Raw genomic sequence first — 22904 nt, 5'->3', positions numbered from 1 at the left:
TTTATTGCAGTGAGGTCATCAGTGTCTTTCCCAGTACCTTCCTCAGATTTCATTTGGTCTCCTTAAACAGTCAAAGTCAAAGTTCTTTATTTCGGTTAATTAAAACCATAGAAAGCGATAGAAAACTTTATCCTCTGCTTATTACAAACGTATGTTAAAAAAGATTTTGTACATATTTAGTTACTACAGTTCAATTCATAAAACGTACACCTGAAATGCATTAAAAAGTTTGTTAAAAATTATACAATTATACAATATAAAACCAAATGTCCAATATCCAAAAAAGCCTTAGGTCAATGGCAATTTAAGTCCATACAAGGTACACTGTTGGGTATAAATATTTAAGGACCATAACCCCCTTTTGATCTAATATGACAATCACAAATGCAATAGTCTCCTTTTGTTCAGACGGGCTGCTACCACCAAAAAAACGGCTACACTATAGGTGACCCGAACAGAACCAAGCATTTGCAAGTGTAAGAGGGCAGGTCGCACCTGGACAAAACCAAGTTCCCTCAGGATTGGGTATAAAAAATGTTTACGAGCCACCAAGTAGTGTTCACAGAACATCACTAGGTGGAGCGTGTCCTGTGGGGAAAAGCTGTCACATGTACATGGTGCTGAATCTTCTCGTTTCCCCCATTTGGGGTAGAAGCCTAGCGTGAGGTGGATGAGGTTGAACCGAAATCTTACCAGGAGAAAGCGATGGTAGGGCTTGGTGACATACTTCTAATACGGTTCAGCCTCTAGGGTGGTGGTTAGGCCATAGATAGATCTCACTAAAGGTTTTCTAAGTTCAATCTCCTCCCTCTCCGCCTCCCAGGTTGCGAAAATTTAGCTTGATCCACCCTACGTCCTCTTTCCTAATGCCCTGTGTTGATAGATATAATTCAGGACGCCCCAACCTCCCACATGCTGCTCTAACATAGGACAGCCAAGGGATTCTGTCCGCTCTATCTAGGGCAATGCAATCCTTCAATATCCGATGGTTTAATGTAATCTCCTCGTTCAGCCAAGTATTGACCCAGCGTAACAATAAGGCCATTTTCAGGTGATAAGAGACCTAACCCAATCCCACTTCACAGTGTATAGAAAATGTAGGGGATGATTGAGGGAGTGCCAAAAGAGATCTAAGAAACTTATTTTCTGCGATTTGTATACCAGGGGATGATACATAGCCCCAGATATCCGACCCATAGGAGGCAATTGACAAGCACTTAGACTTATAGATCTTTAGCATTGCCTCCATGGGTCTGGCCCCCAGTCTCCTAGAGAAGTTCAGGAGCGCTGAGGTAGATCTTAGAGCCACGTGACCTTTATGCCTCATCTGGGGGCCCCAATTCCCTTTCTCGTCAAACAGGACCCCCAGATAACAAAAAATTGCACCCTGGATATTTCTGGGCCGTTGCACATGAATGATTTAACCTTCATGCTCTTTTTCCTCGCTCCGGTCACCATTACATGGGATTTTGCAGTGTTAATTTTTAGATCCAAGGCCTCCATAAAAGTACCAAAATGATCCAGTAGCCTCTGGAGACCCATGCCCGTACGGGCAAGGAGGACTGCGTCATCCGCGTACAGTAGGACCGGGATTCCCGATCCTCCTATACGCGGGATGTCCAGTGTAACCAAGTCCAGTGTTTTCTCAAGGGCATTAATATAAATAGTGAATAGAAGAGGGGCCAGAATGCAGCCTTGTCTGACCCCCTTCTCGAACTGAATTGACCAGTACACCTGCCCTCCCTTGTTACCCTAACGGAGGCCGACAGGTTCTGTTGGAGATCACTTAAGAAATTAACTAAGAAGCATCTAAACCCAAATCCCGCAAAATAGACCAAAGTTTTGAACGATTAACCAAATCAAAAGCAGAAGATAAGTCCATGAAACCCAAGTATAAAGGCCCTCCCTTCACCACAGTGTATTTGTGGATAAGGATATGTAAATTCAAACATTGGTCCATGGTACCCCTATGTGCTCTAAAACCATACTGGAGATCAGAGAGGATCCTACTTCCCGCAAGTCAATCCCCCAGTCTCTGTAAAATGACTCTGCCCAAGATTTTTACCGCAGAGTCCAACAGGGAGATCGGTCTGTAGCAAGCGGGGTCCCCTCTGTTCCCCTTCTTAAAAATGGGAACTATAACAGAGGAGGACCATGAAGAAGGAAAGCCCACAGTAGACACCGCATTGAATACGTTAGTGAGGATTTTTGCCCAGAATTGCGGTTACAAAATGTACAGATCTGCAGGAACCCCGTCTGGACCTGGAGCCTTGTGTCGGCTTGTATCATTAATCCCCCTTTCCACCTCAACTAAATGAAACTTGATGGGCATAGCGTACTGAGCCACAGCAATATCGGAGGAAGCTAAAATTCCTTGATCTGTGTCATAGATCCTTTTAAAATGATCAAGCCAACTCTCGTCAGGGATTACACAATCCATATCGGGATTAGCCTGGTCCGAAAAGAACGGCTGGTTAATAATGGCCCAGAATTTCTTACTATCCCTTAATGCGTCCGTGAATTGCATATTTCCTATGCCTCCTCCTTAATTTGACGCTTGCGTGTTAGAAGTGCAAGTTTGTACTCCTTGCGGAGGTCCGCCACTAGTGCTCTATTCCTAGGTCTGTGTTTTAGAGCCTGGAGTAGGGCACCGTGGGCAAGTGAACACTTATGGTCAAACCATTAGTAGGCCCTCCTTCGGTGTGCGATATCGCCAGCCTCTAAATCTTTGGAAATCTGCGTGCAGACTTCCGCGTAAGCGGCCACAACCTCCGCACCCGCTGTGGTGTTGTCCAAACATGCAGCCATATTGGCCTCAGTTTTTGATGCCAGGGACTCAGAGTGCCTTAGGGATGACTTTATTCCATTTGATCCGTCTCCCCTGGTCTGTGGATGACACGTGCCTAGGCGCCCCGATTCCTGTGACCTTCTCCTTTGTGAAAGTGACAAAGTCCGCCACCAGCAAAACCGGGTTGTGGTCGCTAAAAATGCCAGTCACAACACTATAATCCAAGGTTTTAGCCAAAACCCCTGGGGATAGAAAGATGTAATCAATAATGGTATTTGCGCCTCTCCCTATGAAGGTTGGTACTCTGGCCTCGCCATTACCCAGACCTGGTTCTAGTAAGTTCAGGTTAGAGAGAATGCCCTCAAGAGCTTCTCCTTCCTTACTATGTTCGAAGTGGGGCACCCCCTCATCAGGCGACCCTCCATAATTATCACTGTAACAATCCCCAAAACAGGGATGAATGTTAAAATCACCCAAGAGTACCATCTCTGGGACAAAAGAACAATCCTGTTTGTAGTCTGACAAAAATTGCTCTAGGGCGGTCAGATGCTTGTTTTGAGAAGAACCCTCCCTGGAGTTATAAAAATTAATAAATAAAAATTTCTGGTGGTTGGGAATAGACCATTCAATGATAAGAGAGTTCCGGAGGACTGGATCTAATTTCTTAAAGGCCCCTACCAGATTCAGTGAGAAAAGGACAAGCAGACCCCCTTTGGGTCTTCCCATTAATCCCAAGACTGCAGGAGAAGAGAAGCTAAGGTACACATCCAATAGGAAACTGGTCGAGGTATCCTAGGTCTCTTGATAGGCAAGTATGTTGTACTGTTTAATGAACTTCTGCCAGATAGGATCAGTGGCTTTCGATCTAATTCCCGCCACGTTCCAAGTAAGAATTTTGCATACGGACCTCTGGGAACCTGAGTTCAGCCTCTCCTCAGCTGGGCTGGGGGGTAGTCAATTGTTCGTCTCCATTGAGGCCAGAGGAGAAAAATGATTAGTGGGCCTTATCATTGCTGGGGGGAGCCACCCTGTTGAGAACCCCCTAGTAAACTGAGGGTGCCTCTGACTTTCTCATTTGACAATTCGCTTGTGGGCTTTTGTTGTGCAGCATTGGGGGCTTGGGGATAAAGTGGGCGTGGAATAAGGCATCGTGGCCCCTCCCGCTGGATTGCCAGAGAATTGTTAAAATGTCTAGTTAGCCTTTCCGGGGGATAAAAGAAGCCCAAGGGGAGCGGTCTGATGCCATCATTTGTCAGGTCAGAGGCATCCCAAAACAGTCTTTGAGCACTGTCATAATTATTAAAATTTAACGCGAGGCAGTCCCCTGGGATGCACTTTGGGCGGTGCCCTACCCAACTCAATCTCCTTGCCATAATAATGGCACTTGTAATATCTGTGCCCCCACTGCTAAATTCTGCGCAATATTCCCTACCCTGAGCCATCCATTCATAGCTTGTTTCACCTGAGCCAACCTTTGCTGGGGGAATCCCTGTGAAGACGGCCACTAAAGGGGCCGCCTCCTGTGGCAGTTCCAGGGAAATGACCCTGCTTGAAGCCAAGCCAGCTACGTGATTAGTGTTCTGAGGCCCACTCCTAGTGATCCCTTGCCCCTCCAGGACGTCTACATTGGCCTGGTTACCTTCCCTAGATATTTTTTTAGAGTTATTAACAATTTTGCCCCCAAGCTGACTAGCATTTACATGTTGAGGATTGACCAAATTCTCATTCTGCTTTGAGTGTTGATTTAAAAAAGTGTCACTTTTATCGCATTTCAACATAAGACCTGCTACACATTCATTAAGAGTGTCCACTATATCTTTAGCTATGGCCACCAGTGCGGATTCAAGTCTTGATGTGAATAAGTCGTCAACAATGTCACAAACATAGTCCCTTAGACTAGCACCTTTAAGGACAGATTTGCCCTGTACCTTGCTCCTCTTAGAACCCTTAAAATTGGTTCTTCGTTTCATCACTGGAGGGGGGGCTGAGTGTGTTACGGCCCTTGTAGGGGTGCATAAGGGTTGAGGAGTTAAGGTAACAGTGAGTGGGGCCACTGAGGAGGGGGTATTGGAGATTACAATAGTAGGTTCCAAGGGTATACTCTGGATGAGAACAGGGGCAAGAGCTGGGTCTGAGTTAGTGTTGGACGAGTCCAAACCGAGTTCCCTCTCAGCGTGGGCTATTTCCTTTGCTAATACTCCCACAGCAGAAGTCAAATAAGAGATTATGGATTCAGATTTCCGGGGAATCTTAGTGTCTTTACCTTCCTGATTGGCCCGGCATGGTTGTTTTCTCTTCCCCATGGCAGTTGTTGGAGGGGTGGCCCAGCCCTGCCTCTGTCGGCCTCGGACGGCCACAGACGGCCCGCCCTCTACCCGGGCTCAGCCCGGTGCCGCGCACGCGCGTGCCTCGGGGCGGGAGGTGCTCCGCGGTATTAAGCGCCTCCAGGTGCAGCGGTAGCGTCACAAGCGCGCCAGGACCTGGGGCTGCTGGGCAATGTATTCCTCAAACACGGGGGAACCGGGAAAAAAACCTGGTGGGGGGTCGAGTTTCCGCCGCCGCTCCACTCGCGGCCGCAGTCTGGCGAGAGTTGCGTGTCCCAGCCTCCAGCCTCCTCAGCCGGTAAATGTCATCTTGATCCTGTTTGAAGACTCATCTGTTTCCTTTTAGTGGTCAGATGCAGTCAGAGCTTCAAATCTTTTCTGGGTCATGGCCAAGGGGTTCAATTCTCATCTGGTTTGTAAGCCATGCAGGGGTTTAATAAATCAAATTTTCCCAATTGGTGTCTTTTTTTTCTCTTGTAGCTTTCCCGGGTACATTTTCCTTTTCCTGTCTGGGGTTTGGTGACCTACTGTGGTATTGTAAAGATCTGCCTCCAATTGTATGGTTTTGATATTGGCCTAGTGTTTCATTGGGCATCTCTCCTGTTGTATTGTATTGTAATTGCATTTATATAGCGCTTACTACCCCTGACGAGGCGTCAAAGCGCTTTTTCGGCGAGTAGCACGCTACTCCGGGACCCATAGAGGATTAGTGTTGAATTAGTATAGTGAAACATGCGAGTACATTTTAAGTGGTGGATAGGTTAGTTAATTATTTGGTTTTGGAATGATAGCAGAAGGATAGAGGAGGACAAAGGTTTGTATTTATATAGCGCTTGTTGACACACGCTATTCAGGAAACCTACAAAGGATTAGTGGTGAATTAATATGGTGAAATATGAAGTAATTTCAGTGGTGGATATTAGTCAGTTACTTGGAGTGAGAAGGATAGCGGAGGGATAAAAGGGGAAGAAAGATTTGCATTCATATAGCACTTGTTTCCCCTGATAAGTGTTGAAGCACTTTTCTGGCGAGTGGCACGCCACTCCGGAACCCTCTCTCCAGGGTATTTTTCAAGTCTTCTAGCTCTTGTTACTGTAAATTGCCATATGGCTGTGATACTCAAAGGGACTTTTGTCCCATGTTGTCTCTGGCCAGAAATTGAAGTTATTTAACAGAACTATTGTCCTTTGGCAACGTTGTTACAGCTGAGTTGTATTTTGTGAGTTTGAATTCTATTTTAATCGTACTCTATTTATGGATGCAGTCCTCTCATTCTGTCTCTGATATATATATATATATATATATATATATATATATATATATATAGTTATTGGTGCTGGTTAATTTAAACTTGCATTTTGATGATGCACTTGATTCCGGGGCACATGAGCTGCGCCAGGAACTTGAAGTGCTGCAAATATCTTTAAATCGGAACTCCCGACTCATAAACTGGGCCATTTACTTGACCCGATTTTCGCCAACTGGGACGCATTGGAAATTAAGCCTCCGCTTCCGGTGTTGTGGTCAGATCATTTTCTGATCACGTTTGTGATAAAGCTGCCCCTGAAAAAAAAGCAGGAAAAAGCTAAGTTTGATATAAATATAAGGAAGTGGGTCGGCTTTTCGCACACGTCCTTTAACCTGGCCTTATTAAGGGATGGCCCCCCTTCTGGCCGGGATGTAAATGGGGTGTGTAAAGCTCTTGAGAGGCGTATAACTGCCGCTCTTGACTGCACTTCACCCTGGTCAACTAAAATGGTGACAAATAGACATAAATCAGCCCCTTGGTTCAGTGAAGTGCTACGTCAAGTCAAGTCAAGTCAAGTAATTTATATAGCGCACTACATACCCAGAGGGTCTCAAGGCGCTTGAGGAAGGGTGGGGAATTACATGTCGAATATCCAGGTTTTAAGCTACTTTCTGAAGGCTAGGTGGTTTTGAGTAAGGCGGAGGTGAATGGGAAGGGAGTTCCAGGTTTTAGACGCTAAGTAGGAGAAGGATCTTCCCCCCATGGTGGTTTTGTTGATGCGTGGAACAGCAGCGAGGGCTTGGTTGGAAGAACGTAACTGGCGGGAGGGGGTGTAGAAGGATAGTCGCGTGTTGAGGCATTCGGGTCCAAGTTCGTAGAGTGCTTTGTGTGCGTGGGTGAGGAGGCGGAACGTTATCCTCTTATTGACAGGGAGCCAGTGGAGGTCTTTCAGGTGACCGGAAATGTGGTCTTTACGCGGGATGTCTAGTATGAGTCTGGCTGAAGCGTTTTGGATGCGTTGGAGTTTTTTCTGAAGTTTTGCGGTGGTACCGGCGTACAGGGTGTTTCCGTAGTCCAGGCGGCTAGTAACCAGTGCGTGGGTGACCGTTTTTCTAGTTTCGGTGGGGATCCAGCGAAATGTTTTTTTGAGCATGCGAAGAATGTTGAAGCAAGAAGATGAAACGGCGTTGACTTGTCTGGTCATCGAGAGTGAGGAGTCCAGGATGACGCCCAGGTTCCGTGCGTGGTCCGTTGGGATGGGTGCTTTTCCTAGGGCCGCTGGCCACCAAGAGTCGTCCCAGGCGGAAGGGGAAGTACCTAAGATGAGGACTTCTGTTTTGTCTGAGTTCAGTTTAAGACGGCTGTGCTTCATCCACTCGGCTACTTCTTTCATCCCTTCATGTAGGTTGGTTTTGGCGGTGTTAGGGTCTTTGGTGAGTGAGAGGATCAGTTGAGTGTCATCAGCGTAGGAGATGATGTTGAGGTTGTGTTGGCGTGCGATGGCCGCGAGGGGGCTCATGTATACGTTGAAGAGGGTGGGGCTGAGTGAAGATCCTTCTGGCACGCCGCAGATGACTTCGGTGGCTTCTGACTTAAACGGTGGGAGGCGGACTCTCTGAGTTCTTCCGGCAAGGAACGAGGTGATCCAGTCCAGTGCTTTTCCTTGCATTCCGATGTTGTTGAGGCGTTGTATAAGGGTGCTGTGACAGACTGTGTCGAAGGCTGCGGAGAGGTCAAGGAGGATGAGGGCGACTGTGTCTCCGTTGTCCAGTAGTGTTCGAATGTCGTCTGTTGCTGCGATGAGGGCGGTTTCGGTGCTGTGTTTGGCTCGGAAGCCAGACTGTGAGGAGTCGAGGGATTTGTTGGTTTCGAGGAAGGCGGCGAGCTGGTTGTTGACGGCTTTCTTGATGACTTTGGCCGGGAATGGTAGGAGCGAGATGGGGTGGTAGTTTTTGAGTTCGGTGGGGTCTGCTGTGGGTTTTTTCAGAAGGGCGCTGAGTTTGGCGTGTTTCCAGCTTTCCGGGAAGGTGGCGGAGTTGAGGGAGCCGTTGATGACGTCTCGGAGGTGGGGTGCGATGATGGAGTCTGCTTTGTTGAAGATGTGGTGGGAGTATAAAAAAGCAATTCCCTTGAACAAAGTCATATACATAAACACTATAAATGAGAACAATTTTTTAAGGAACTATGACAATTAGATCTGGAGTAAAAAATTTAGCAAAATTCTATTGTATACAATAAAGTTAAAAAAGCAGAAAATATAATAAACTGCTTAACACAGGTTAAAATAGGAATTATAAAAAAACAGTACATAAACAATATTGACCCGCAATATTGCTAGACACAGACAGAAAAACAGTAAGACATATGATTTGTACAATACAAGGCGTGTGTTCTGATGCTCTTTTGGGACAACGTAATGTACATATGTGGTAATACTGTATCAACAACGATGTTTGAGCCACGAATCACACTGTATTAAGGCGTCGACGCGTTTCGGTGGTCTTTTGGAATTCTATCCACCTTTATCAAGACAAAAAATCAATTTCTGTCGTGGTGTACATATGGTCCTCTTTGGTATGAGAGACCGATCTGTATGGTTAGAATGATCTTCCTCTATGGTGGCGTGGTTGATTGGGCCGAGAGTGTCTTAGAGCAACGTTCGGGCTTTGTCTTTGTAATTTTCCCCTTATCCGTAACGTGTTGAAAGTTTATGGTAAGGTGTTTCAGGTCTGGACACAAAAATGATTCCTTGTATAATAGCTTTTATTCTGGCCTTGTGGTTCAGAGTACCTGCGATCTGTTAGGTTGGATGGCAGTGTACCGTCAAAATAATTTTGTTGCACAGCGTATTAATTTTCAAATGCGCTGCGTTAGACCAGAGGCGCATAAGTCTTGCCCCAGTAGCGTGAGTCTTTGTACCCTCTACGTCTGCTGGCGGCTGCACGCTTCTCTGGTCCTAGTTCTCCAATGTAAGATGTGGTGGGGACATGGATCTGTGGGGGATCCTGAGTGGATGGAGTTCATCAGGCGAATGGTGTCCTCAGTGGAGATTGGGTTCCAGTCGTAAAGGATGTTCAAGGGGGGTTTTGGTTCGGAGGTAGGTTGGGTGGGTTGGTCTCCGGGTTGGTTGTTGAAGCTGTTATGGATGTCGGCGATTTTGTCGTGGAAGAATGAAGCTAGGGAGTCGCAAAGGATTTGAGAGGGAGATATGTCGTTGGAGTTGGCAGTGGGGTTGGTAAACTCTTTGACGATGTTGAATAGTTCCTTGCTGTTGTGGGCGTTGTCTAGTCGGTCTTTGAATGCGGATTTCTTGGCTGTCCGGATCAGTTGGTGGTGTTTACGGGTGGCGTTTTTGAAGGCGTCTCTGGTGCTAGTGTTTGGGTCTTTTTTCCAGGCTTTCTCAAGGGAGCGACAGAGTTTCTTGGATCTCTTAAGGTCATCGTTGAACCAGGAGGCGTTTTTGCTGCCTAGCTTGATTTGACGTTTTTTCAAGGGTGCTAGGTTGTCAGCGCTGTGGGTTAGCCATTGTGTGAGGTTAATGGCTGCTTGGTTAGGGTTCGACGAATAGGCAGGGGGGTTTTGGAGAAGCAATGTGGAGATCTGGTCGATGGTGATTTTGTTCCAGTTTCTTCGCAGAGTAGGTCGAGGGTGGTTGTGGATTGTGGTCTTTTTGTAGTTAAAGTGAACGGAGCTGTGGTCCGTCCAATGGATAGCTGTGGTGTGATTGAAGGAGATGTGCTTGCTGGAGGTGAAGATAGGGTCGAGTGTGTGTCCTGCGTAGTGGGTGGGGGTGTTTACTAGTTGTTTGAGTCCGAGGTTGGCTAGATTGTCCAGAAGGGTGGTGTTGCTGTCGTTGCTCTTTTCCAGGTGAAAATTGAGGTCTCCCAGTAGAATGTAGTCCTCGGAGGGGAGGGCGTGTGGGGTGATGAAGTCAGTGATGTCTTCACTGAATTGTGTACAGGGCCCTGGTGGCCTGTAGAGGAGGGTGCCTCTGAGTGTGGTCTTGGGGTCGGTGTGGATTTGGAAGTGAAGATGTTCGGCGATAGTGAAGTTGACGTCGGAGCTGTTTGAGACGCGGATGGAGTTCTTATGGACGATGGCGATGCCTCCTCCTGTTTGGATGGTGCGGTCTTTTCGGATGATCTTGTAGCCGTCCGGGATGGCTATGGTGATGTCTGGAGCTGATGAGGCGTTCATCCATGTTTCTGTTAGGAAGGCGACGTCCGGAGAAATGGTGTCTAGTAGATTCCAAAGGTCCATGGCGTGTCTGTGGATCGAGCGGGTGTTGAGCAGGATGCATTTTAGGTGGTTAGTGTCGGATGTCTGTTTGGTGTTTGTGGATTTGGTGTGGGTCTTGGTGCAGTCAAACTTGCAGGAATGGCATGTGAAGGGTCCATGGGTGTGTCCCGGTGCGGCTTGGTGGCAGTTTGGTGGACGGCCGGGGTTGAGGGCAGTAAGGGTTGCGGCGTCGTATGTTATGTGGGAGAGCTGGGAATTGCGGGGGCCAGGGGCTCATGCGCTGGGCGCGGTCCAGGCGCGGACGGGCGTAGACAGGCTTACCTTTGGCGCGACTGCTGCGCGTGGACGCTGCGCGTAGGTCCATCTGTCATAAATGGAGAGTGGAGGGGACGGAGCGTGGGAGGGGCAGCTGGGAGGCGGGGAGCGGGGAGGAGACACGGTCCACTAGTGACCAACAACAAAATGGACGGGGGGTAAATGAAGCGAAAACACCACCACAGTTAAGATACAAATAAGCAGAGCAATGCAGCATAAAATGTAAACAGCGCAAATCCAAACAAACGATACCAGGCGCTATTTAGGCTTCGAGGCGCTTCAGCAGTGCAGGCGATGTTGGAGCGCGATATCAGAGGCAGCAGGAGGAGTGGAGCAGTCAGCCAGGGGGTCGAGGAGGGGAGCGTGGAGGAGCGACCGCTATGGAACTAGTCCAGCTGGTCACAGAGGCGTGTAGGGAGGATCGAGCAACTCTACCAGTGGGTGGGAGGGGCAGCTGGGAGGCGGGGAGCGGGGAGGAGACACGGTCCACGAGTGACCAACAACAAAATGGACGGGGGGTAAATGAAGCAAAAACACCACCACAGTTAAGATACAAATAAGCAGAGCAATGCAGCACAAAATGTAAACAGCGCAAATCCAAACAAACGATACCAGGCGCTATTTAGGCTTCGAGGCGCTTCAGCAGTGCAGGCGATGTTGGAGCGCGATATCAGAGGCAGCAGGAGGAGTGGAGCAGTCAGCCAGGGGGTCGAGGAGGGGAGCGTGGAGGAGCGACCGCTATGGAACTAGTCCAGCTGGTCACAGAGGCGTGTAGGGAGGATCGAGCAACTCTACCAGTGGGTGGGAGGGGCAGCTGGGAGGCGGGGAGGAGACACGGTCCACGAGTGACCAACAACAAAATGGACGGGGGGTAAATGAAGCAAAAACACCACCACAGTTAAGATACAAATAAGCAGAGCAATGCAGCACAAAATGTAAACAGCGCAAATCCAAACAAACGATACCAGGCGCTATTTAGGCTTCGAGGCGCTTCAGCAGTGCAGGCAATGTTGGAGCGCGATATCAGAGGCAGCAGGAGGAGTGGAGCAGTCAGCCAGGGGGTCGAGCAGGGGAGCGTGGAGGAGCGACAGCTATGGAACTAGTCCAGTAAACAACTCGAAAGGCACTGGAGGAAGCATTTTTCAGTCGACCTGGAAGTAGAATACAAAGTCAGCCTTAAATACTATCATTCGCTCATTAGAAAGGCAAAGGCAGCTTATTTTAATACTAGGATCTCTACAAAAGAGCTGTTTTTTAAATTTATTTTTTATTGTGGTGATTGTCAAGAAAGACCAAAGCATCATTTACGTCCGCGCACAAGCAGGTATAAGGCGAAAAACAATATACGGGTTAGAATATAATACACCGCCATTCAGTCCACACCCCTGAGGTCGGACGGCATACCGATGAAGCAGATCAATAATGAAAACAAACCATAGCCTGCATTGAACACAGAAAGGTTAACTGCACCACTTTTTTTCTTTTTTATCAGAAACAAAACTTAAATACATAAATCCAGCAGAGAGAGTCAAATAGCATATAGTCCGTCCCATGGGTCCAGCTCGGACTATCTGTGTTTCCGTCGCCTTAGGAACTTCTTATTATAAAAAGCAAAATCAGGGGGCTATCACAAACGTCATAAAGCATAACAAACCACACTTCAAGCAAGCCTGTTACCATTTAGCTTACACGTCTACCCCCGGGTCTCTCACGGGGCCATGCCAGTTCGACTGAAGGAGAATCACACAGTTCGCCACGATAGACATTCCAGTGTCCCCATTTCTTGTCCCACGTCTTTGGGCAACCTCTTATCTTATACACTGTTTTCTCAGCAATCATGCATCGGTCCATTTCAGCCACCCAGCCCACCACCAACGGCCTGTCCGGGGATCCCCACTTCATTACTATAGAGCGTTTGGCGAGCAGACAACCCAGCGCCGCCCACTGTAGCTCTTGGACACTCAAATCATTGGCCCCCCAGATGTTAAGGACCCATTCCCTAGGCGACGGGGAGAGTGGTTTACCCAAGGATCTGCTAATTTTACTAAGCGTACCTCTCCAGAACCGCTGCACCACTGGGCTTTCCCATAAGGTATGATAAAAGGTGCCGGGGAGTCCACAGCCACGTAGGCACAGTGTATCTGGGCGCCGCCCAATTTTAGCCAGGGTAAGGGCAGACATATATACTCTGTGCAACACCTTCAGTTGGATCAACCTAAACCTGTGACAGATAGCTGACTCTCTCGGGGACATTAATGCCGACCTCAGTCTTCCTCATCTAAAAGACCCAGGTCTACCTCCCACTTGGTCCGCAGTGATTGGAAGGGATCGGGGAGATTGTTGCAGAGCTTACGGTAGGTAAGAGAGATGCCTTCTCAGGAAGAGGTTCTGACAACAACCTGTCCTCCAAAGGTGAGGTATCCGGTATGGAGGTGTGGTCTGGGACAGCGGCCTGGATGGCGTGTGTGATTTGCAGGTATCTGAAGAATTCCATGGGTGCTAGGGCATATTTAGCTTGGAGGTCACTAAAGGTCAGCAATTTACCCTTATGGACAAGAGCCCCCCCTCAGAAATCCCAATCATGTCACACCTGTCGAAGCCCTGGAGAAAGCAGAGGGACCCCAGACTTTGTGTAGACCACAGAGGCGTGGCCTTAGTAATCCTGTCAGGCCATCCCAGTCTTCTATTGGCCCTGTGCCAAATTTCCACTGTATGCGCCATAGGTCCAGCATATCTAGTTCTAGTTGGTTTACTGTAGAGGGCCCCCAAATAGCCCTCTCGCCCGGTCTGACATCTGTCTAATAGGAAGGCCGGGTTCAAGGGCGAACCATGTACCCAGTGGTTGACCGCCACCAGCTGCAACGCCCAATAATAAAGGCGGAGGTTGGGCAGGGTGATGCCCCCATCGTATAAGCCCTGGAACAACTTGCAGAGGGCAATCCGAGCGGCACCCCCATCCCACAGCAGCAGTCTGAGCTCACTTTCCACCGTCTTAAAATATGAGTCCGGTATTGGGAAGAGGCAGTTCTGTAGGACATACAGGAAGCGCGGAAGCGCCAACATTTCAAACAGCGCCGCCCGGCCCGGGAGAGAGAGCGAGAGTGACCGCCAATGAGTGACATCGCTGCGAAGCCTACGCAGGGGGCCCAGCAGATTACGGTCATGGAACTTTTTGAAGTCGGGTGTAACATAGACACCGAGATACATAAAACCTTCCGTGGCTATTGTGATGGAGAACCCTTGAGGCAGGCGAGGCGGTGGACAATGCAACATATACAACACCGATTTAGTCCAATTTATAGCGTATCCCGAATATTTCCCGAAGTTGTTAAGAACGTGAAACAGGCTATTAACCCCTTTCATGCTCATGACGAGCTCAGCTCGTCATGAGGCACAGTTGAGCTGTGCTGATGACGAGCTGAGCTCGTCATGAATAGTAGGATTCAAGGGATATCAGCACTCTGGGGGAAAATGCACAGCAGCCAAGGTGTTAATGGAGGACCGTGGGGACGACACGTAAAAACAGGATGTCGTCTGCATAGAGAGAGATCTTGTCCACGGCATCCTCGTTCCAGTGTAGGCCTCTGATAGAGGCATTTGTGCGGCCCCAGTGAGCCAGAGGCTCCAGGGTGAGGGCGAACAACAGGGGGCAGCCGGGAAACCTCCGGGATGTGTAATTATTAACCCGGACCTGGCCCAGGAGGTCCGTATACAGAAGACGCACCCAACTAATAAAGTGGGGTCCAAAGCCAAAGCGGTGGAGGACCTCGAACAAATATGGCCATTCGATCGAGTCGAACACTATCGCAGCGTCAAGGGATAAGATGGTCGCCTCTTGTTGAATAATGGACTGGCGGCTCATCACGTTATGCACTCTTCGGAGGTTCAACGCCGTATTGCGGCCCGGAAGAAAACCAGACTGGTCATCGTGTATCAGGGAAGGGAGTATTAGGAGAAGGCGAGTCGCTAGTAGTTTAGCCAGGACCTTGGCCCCTGCGCTGATCAAGGAGATTCGCCGATAAGAGCCGCAGTCAGTGGGAGGCTTGGCGGGTTTGAGGATGACCGCAATTGAAGCCAGCCTTTGATCAATCGGGCGTCTAGGGCAAGCCAATCCAAGTCCGAAATGGTCGGGAGGCGCATCTCCTCCAGAAGTTATCTGGATTCAGCGGACGAATAGCCATCGCCAGCTGTATAAACCCTTTCCAGATGGTCGGCAAATGCCTCCGCAATATCCTGCGGGCCCACCACCACGGATCCACCTGTCTAGTTATAGACGACACCCACCTAGATCCTTGGTCTCGACGCTCCAGCCATGCGAGCATCTTGCCTGCACAGTCTCCAAACTCATAGACCATATGGCGTGTATGAAGCAACCGCGCCTGTGCCCTTTCCTGTTCCAGGGCCTTATAGACCAGTTGTTGGGCACGGAGACGAGCAGCAGTGGTATCAGATGGTGCAGCGTTATGAGACGCCTCAAGGCTAATTAGATCAGTTTCCGCCTGCGTTATCTGCTCGTTATGTTTACGCAGATAGCCCGTCTTGAGAGCTAGCGCCTCACCCTTCACCACCGCCAAGTATGCCTCCCAAAGCGTGACCGCCAAGTCCACTGAGCCAACATTTTCAGCAAAATAAAGTTTGATGCGCTCCTGTAGCGCCTCTCTGATGTCTGGGATCTGCAACAACCAGGAATTGATAACAATGGGACCCCGCACTACCTAACGATTGTAAGTTTGTTTTTTCTTTGTTCGCCCTAAGTTGGCAGGGTATGCTCAGACGTGAGTCCCTTGCTCACTCTGCCACTGGATTCAAGCAAGCCGGGCTGAAGAAGGCTGAAATGCCAGAAACCGAGAGCTGTTTCGGCAGAAGGTGTTTCGTAACCAGGGTCTCCACAAACAGGTCCGCTGATGGCTCCTCCATGCGCTCCGGAACTCCCAGGATACGGATGTTGTTCCTTCTAGCCCTCCCTTCATAGTCGTCCAGCTGTTCACTCATCTGCTTCTGCTGCTTCTGAAGCTGAAGCGTAGATGTGTCGTTGATTAAGGCCGCGGTCTTAACCTCAACATCCTTAACTTTAGTGTCTATTTTGCGCAAATCCGCTCGCAAGAGAGTCACCTCAATATTCACGGAGTCAATTCGAGTCTCCAGAAAGGAGCGGACTCCAGCGATAGCCTCCATTACATCCTCAAGGGTGAGCGCCTTTGCTCCCCGCGATGGGAACGCAAGCTTTGGGTCTCCGGAGGGGGGGGGGGGCAGCTTCCTTGTTATCTCCTCTAGTGCTCCACGAGTTTTTGGTGATCTGACTCTGATTTGAGGGCTTTGACCCCCTTGCCATACGCCTTCATGACTGCCCGGCTGCCCGGTGGACTCCTGAAGCGAGCGGGATGGAGCGGGACCAGAAAGAAGATGGAGACCAGTATCCCAGTATCCCCTTACAGGGTTGGGTATTGCAGGCCAGGAGTACACACCACACCACCTCCGGCAACCCCTGCTGCAGTACTAGCAAGACCCCGTAGACGTCCAAAGACACAAGCAGGAGACACCCCAGAAAGATCAATGGGGCGTAAAGGGCGGCTCCGAATGGGTCCGAGCCCATCCAAGGTTGAAAATCAACTGTGTGCAGCGGGTCGCCGTGGTGCAATAAGTTTCCGGTAAGTTCAGGATGGGGGGGGGGGGGGGGCCACCCGGGCACAGGATGAAAGGGTCAGTCGCAAGGGCACCGAGGAGCACAGGCCCAGGAGCGCAACTGCTGCGATGGTGTGCGTCCGAATGACGGGACCGCTACGAGGCCCGCAGTAAATAAATGGCCAATCAGCCCCAAGTAGGCTCTTACACGATCCAGATTTTCGATGGGTCTCACAACGTTGGAAAGAGTCAGCAAAAAGGCCCAATGCAAGGGGGCCAACCAACTAGCAGCCAAGTCCGCCCGGGGCACCCATCCTCCGATGTCGAATCGGAACTAGCATGCAGGCATCAGGCGGTGGGCTTCTAGTCTCTGTGAGGCAGAAGGAGAGCGCGCCGGAGCTCCAAAGATAGTAGGCCTCAAAGCCGGGGCTTCGCGTGAATGGCGCCCCGGCACGCAGGTGGTCTCCGCAGTTCTCCCCCGGTCGGTCCAGGGACGGCTTCACAGACACTCAAGGGGGTCCGTGTCATCCCGGAAGGATAGAGAACAGGTCCGATGGGCGGCGGCAAGGCAAGACTGGCCCCGAACCCGGTCCGGGTCCAGTTACCCTCAGCAAGAGCCGGTCAGGAGGCCGGTCGGAGCTCTGATACGGCCGCCATCTTGCAGGCCCCGGGGGACATCACCATGTCGGGCTCTATCTTCCCCAGCAGCGCACCGATGGGGCCAGCACTTCTTCCAGGCAAGCACAGTCGGTTCCTAACAGGGTTGTCCCTGGTGACAGAGGAGTCCCCGGTTCAAGAGCGGATTAGTGAGGGGGATAGTCGGGCAAGGGCCGGAAGTTGCTAGCTAGCAAGCGACCATTCCCTCCGGCTGCTGGCCACGCCCCCCCAAAAAAGAGCTGTTAAGATCTTTAAAGAGATATTCTCTTTGGCATCTGTTGCAGCGCCTATTGCGGGCTCTGAAGAGTCATGCAATCGAGTTGCTGAATACTTCGCAGATAAGGTTGAAAGAATCTATTCCTCTTTTCCTGATTCTGCACGTGAGGGTAAAAGAGTTCATAAGGAATGTGTGGTCCTGTCTGAAATACAAGGTCTCCATAAATTCACTGTACTCTCCCAGGACAGTCTAAAAAAGGTGGCGACTTGCATTAAGTCGGGCTCGCTTAGGGACCCTGTACTCGAACCTCTTTTGCGATATCTATTAGAATTGTCCTTTAATTCTGGAGTGGTTACGGAAATGTGGAAGGAGGCCGTGGTACTTCCTTTACAGAAAAAGTGCTGACCAGCTCGATAATTTGAGGCCCATCTCCCTGCTTCCATATTTTGCAAAGGTCGCGGAAAAGATTGTAAACACTCATCTCACGGAACATATCTGTACCAACAATCTTCTCCATCCCTCCCAGTCGTGCTTTCGGGCTTTGCATTCCACCAAATCGGCTCTCCTTTTTTCCACGGAGATCATCAGGAAGTATGTGGACGAAGGGCAGACAGCGGCCTTAATTCTTTTAGACTTGAGTGCCGCTTTTGACATTGTTGCCCATCATACTTTACTTCATGATCTAGCGAGAGGGGGTGTAGCGGACGGACCATTAAAGTGGATGGAATCCATTTTATCTGAGCTGCACTTCACTGTTATGCAGGGCAGCTTCTATTCCAGAAACATCAAGCTGACCCAGGGGGTGCCTCAGGGCTCCACTTTGAGCCCTACTCTTTTTAATCTCTGTCGCCCCCTTGGCTAAAATCTCAGATACATTTGAAATTAATGCCCTGTCCTATGCTGATGACACCCAGCTGGTGGTCTTTGACCCAGGCCCAGGCCTGTGCTGCCTCCAATTTTGTATCCTGCCTTCAAGAACTGGCAAACAACTGCCTGAGGCTGAATGCAAGTAAAACCGAGGTGTTGGTGATAGGCAAGGCTCCATCAGTATGGTCTTCGGCGTGGTGGCCCCAGTCACTGGGCCCCAACCCCATACCTTGTGAACAAGCTAAGAATCTCTGGATTTGGGTGGATAATAAGTTGTCCTTCGACTACCACATCGGGTGGGTGGCAGGCGCCTGCTTTGGTATTCTGAGGAAACTTCGGAAAACCCTTGACGCCCTCCCCACGGAATCTAGGAAAATTCTTGTTCACGCGCTGGTAACATCTCGCCTGGACTGCGGCAATATTCTTTACCTGGGTGCTACCGTCAGACGCCTGCGGCACTTGCACTGTCTTCAGAATGCAGCAGCAAGATTAATACTCATGCTCCCTAAGAGTGCTTCAGCGACAAGTGCGCTGGCTTCTTTGCACTAGCTCCCTATCGGGGAAAGAGTGAAATTCAAGGCTTTGTGTGTGAGCCATCGAATTTTACAATGAAAAGGACCCACATACTTGCACGGTTTTTTAACTCCTTATGCACCTACTAGATTGCTAAGGTCCAGGGGACAGGCAGGGTGCATGTCCCCAAAATGAAAAGAGCCAGGATGGGTGGACGCTCGTTTTGTCATCTTGCAGCCCAGTTGTGGAATCCGCTTCCTCAGGCACTCCGACTGGAGTGTTCTGAATCCATCTTTAGGAAAGGTCTGAAGGCGCACTTATTTCCGGCTTCTTAAATTAAAGCCTGTTTATGGCTGCTGTTGTTGTTTGCATTGTTACCGTAGCGCGGGGACACACTGGTCTCAGTGTAACCAGGCGCTTTACAAATTTAACTATTATTATTATATGTATATGTTGAAATCCTGTCCTAAATAAAGCCTGAGTGTTTGGAGATCTACCTAGAGTGCAGGATGATTATTTTGGGAAATACTGGATAATCCTTTATGATAGGTCCATGGTACATTGTTTTTAATTAACCTACTATTGCAATATGTTGAGCAGGATACTTTAATGATAGTTTGTAGTGCTTCCCCCCTGTATTCTGGCATGCTCACACAATATTTAATCAGCTACTGTTGAGTTTTCTAACATTTTACATTACAAGAGTAGTTTAGAGGGCTGTTGTCGTACATTGTGATGTGGTAATATTTCTGTTTTGCATCATTGGATGTATGTCATATATTTTAATGTATTGTCTTATCCCCTTTACATTTTATAGAGCAGTTGTCTTTCATTGTGTCATGTTTTCCTCAGAATAATTGTCGTTGTTGTTTTCTGCAATGTGTTTGGCTACCTAGGTGTAAATTAAAGGTTTGATATGGACCTTATTTCTGGGTCATTTAATAGTGTGTGATTACTTGGCAGTATCCTTGTAATGCAGTGTCATTTACCACTGATGTTCTGGGGTCTCGGGTACCATATACATTTATACATGTTCCTCTCTTTGTACATTTGACTCTCAAGTGACAGAGATTAACATTATCATCCCTGTTCCAGGATGTGGGATGGTGTTTGGAACCCAGCATGCAACACACATCAGAGGCTGGGCAGAGAAAGCACCAGTCACAAACCTCTGCGTAGATTTTATAGGGAAGAGACCATTACAGCCTCTCCCCCACAAAGTGTGTGCTCCAGAATCTAAGATCATTGTGAGCACCTGTCTTTTGCCCCGTAGTCTAGTATAAGAAGTTGGTAGCCACATAAATTCTAGTTTAGGCCCAGCCCCTTATGTTCCAGACATGGGGCATTTTCATTGGATTTAAAGATTTTTGAATCTTAAGAGATTAATACAATATAATGCCCAAATTATGGACTTTGTGTAGGAAGCTGGCTCTTTATATAGCATACTAAACAGAGGTATGCTGTGTAAATGAGTGAACAGGGCTTACTCTAGAAATCCCAAGGTGCTCTGTCTAGGTTAGTGTGGTCGAGCAGCCTTAGGATTATCAGAGAGGAGGATCTGACATTTGTTGCACACATAGAGTCAATAAATTATGTACACACTCAAAAAGGAGATCTACCCCAATTTCGAAAAAATATGAGGTATTTTTATATATATTATGAACTCAAGAACTTCATAATGGGTGAGTATTTTTTCATAATAGAATTTTTACAGTTTTTGCAATGTTTAACTAACAGCGTTTTTATGCGTAATGCTTACATATGGGAGAAAGAACGTTCACTGCATACATATACTTGCAATGCGTTTCAATGGGACCCCTTTCGGTCCTGAGGTGGTAGAGGGACAAGGACCAAAGTTCCACCAGCAGATGGGTCTTATCTGCCCTGGTAAATCCATCTGCAGAGGTGCTGGATGGGTTGGTAGCCTTGCGAGCGATGCTGGGGGGGGGGCACTTGGAAAAAGAAGGCAAAGGGGGTTTTGGGGACAAGTCCGTGAGCTCCTAACGGGGGGTGGGGGCTCGGGTCTTGGGAGCACCAGGTAGCAGTCTATGTACTTAGTCCCGGACCTGGCGGCTCGGGGGTGAGGGTTTTCAGTTGGGTGGCTCGTGTGCGTCAAAGCACTCTTGGTTGCCGGTCAGGGCCAGCAAGGGGGAAACAAACAGGACAGCTGGGCCACTCTCAGTCCTTGCCTCTGTGGTGCTAATGTCCCTTGTCGACTGAACATCTGTGATGTCGTTGGAGTCCAGGCTTTTCAACAAGCGTTGTTTGCAGCAAGGTCCCGGTACCCTGGGTATTGGTGTAGGAAGGCTCATGGAGGTCTTGTTGTCTGACCTCCTTGACTGCACTGACCAAGGGAGATGCTGGCTGCTGTTCGAAGAGCCGGTAACCCTCTGGGGCTTGTGGAGGATGCACAGCTGCAGGATGAGACAGGTATTTGCAGTTGTCAAGTTTCTGTGTGGCAGGCAGTGTTTGGCACCAAAAGTACGCAACAGTCTTCTGTTCTCACGAGGATTGGCTCTTCAGTGTCCTCCTCTTCTCTATAGTCAGCGGAATCTGCCTTTCTGGATTAAGGGAGCTCTCCCAAATACTATATTTTAGGGCTTTAGGGGAGTGGGGAGTAATAGCCAACGGACTACCTACCCTTGGGTTAACTACGCCCTCTATATGATTCTTCCCGTGGGGAGTGTGCATAACTGTGTCCAAGTTTCCAAAATTCTGCCATCACCAAGACTGAAGAATTTTCCTAGAGTGGAAAAATCGGGCAGCTTACCTTGGGGGTGTGAATGACAAAGGTGTGTTCCACGCCTACTTCACATACCAATTTCCCGCCTACCCTGGTGCCAAATGGGCAAGAAGTGGCATCTCTCAGAATGCCAGAATTGCAAATCCAAGGTGGCAAAGGCTTTGAACTTTCCAGCCTTGGTATGCAGATTGCTACCCATCCTGTTTGGAGGAGGTGTAAACAACTCCTGCCAGAGCAGGCATTGTGTCTGACCTTTGAGAGCAGGGATCTCACCTCCTAGGGGGTCAGAAGCACGTCTGTGGTGGCAGGCTGGACTGTAGCAGTCAGCTAGCACACCAGTGGACTAGTAGTTTTTCAGGGGGTACCTCTAAAGTACCATATAGGGGCATTTATTAAGAAATCCATCACTGAAATCAGTGTGGGTTTATTAATACCAGATGTTTGATACTGAACAGCCTTGGTTTTATTGAAGCCATCTTTTTTACCAGTGTCCAGTACATGTCCTTTAGATGGATTCCCTGTTCACTTGCAAAGTCTATGAATCGACCTGGAAACCACAGGGGCATATCTGCTCTTCCAGATATGTCCACACATGTAATATAATGCACACTGTCTTAGGGCTAAAAGGCCTGCTGTAGGGGCGACTTACATGCTGTGTCTGCAGGCATGTCACACAGGAGGCGTGCCATGTTGTGTCTTCACTTTTGTCTGCACCATGTCACGCAGCCTGCAATGGTAATTTGCATGAGTGGGGTGAGGTGTCCCTTGGGTGGCACAATACATGCTGCTGCCCTCAGTGGCCCTATTTAGTAGCGATGCTCTAGGTACCTGGGGTACCATCTACTAAAGACTTACATTGATACAAAAGGTATTGCCAATAGGGGAACAATTAAACAGTTTTAGGGAATGAGATCTGGCACTGGGGGCCTGGCTAGCAGGAAACCAATACACTTCTTTCAAAACTGCGTCAAATTCCAGGCAAAAAAATTGGGGTAGACTAAGTCAAATGGGTACACTTTCCTACTCATTGCTTAGGTCTTAAGGCATTTGACCCTGCTGAGAAGGTCAAGAGAACCAATTTGCACTTATGTTAAAACAGAAAACGTGCACAATAACCTTTTTGTACATTTTTCCTGGTAGGCTGGGATATTATTTGCTGTAAATGTCAGGTTGGTGCCTTCCTCTGTCTTCTTTCTGCAAATTTGTCAGCGTACACGTGAAAATCAGAGTAATTTCATTCTCTGAGACCAAAGATATTTCAATTCTCCACTTATATTTTCCAAGGCAGTATGCTGTTCTCCAGTCAGAGGAAATCTGTTCCTCAGCTGGAACTGATTTCCTTGTAAGTTACCAAAAATGATGTCATGAGG

The 22904-nt window shown here is 48.8% G+C and overlaps 1 protein-coding gene across 1 annotated transcript in view; it reads left to right on the top strand.

The window, feature by feature from the left end:
• The window catches only part of LOC147706462 (uncharacterized), a 265480-nt gene that overhangs the window by 78434 nt on the left and 164142 nt on the right, over positions 1-22904 (top strand). The window lies entirely within an intron of this gene.

This window comes from Lissotriton vulgaris, chromosome 7, assembly GCF_964263255.1.
Source record: "Lissotriton vulgaris chromosome 7, aLisVul1.2, whole genome shotgun sequence".
Lineage (NCBI taxonomy): Eukaryota > Metazoa > Chordata > Amphibia > Caudata > Salamandridae > Lissotriton > Lissotriton vulgaris.
This window is presented reverse-complemented; position numbering and strand designations above follow the sequence as displayed.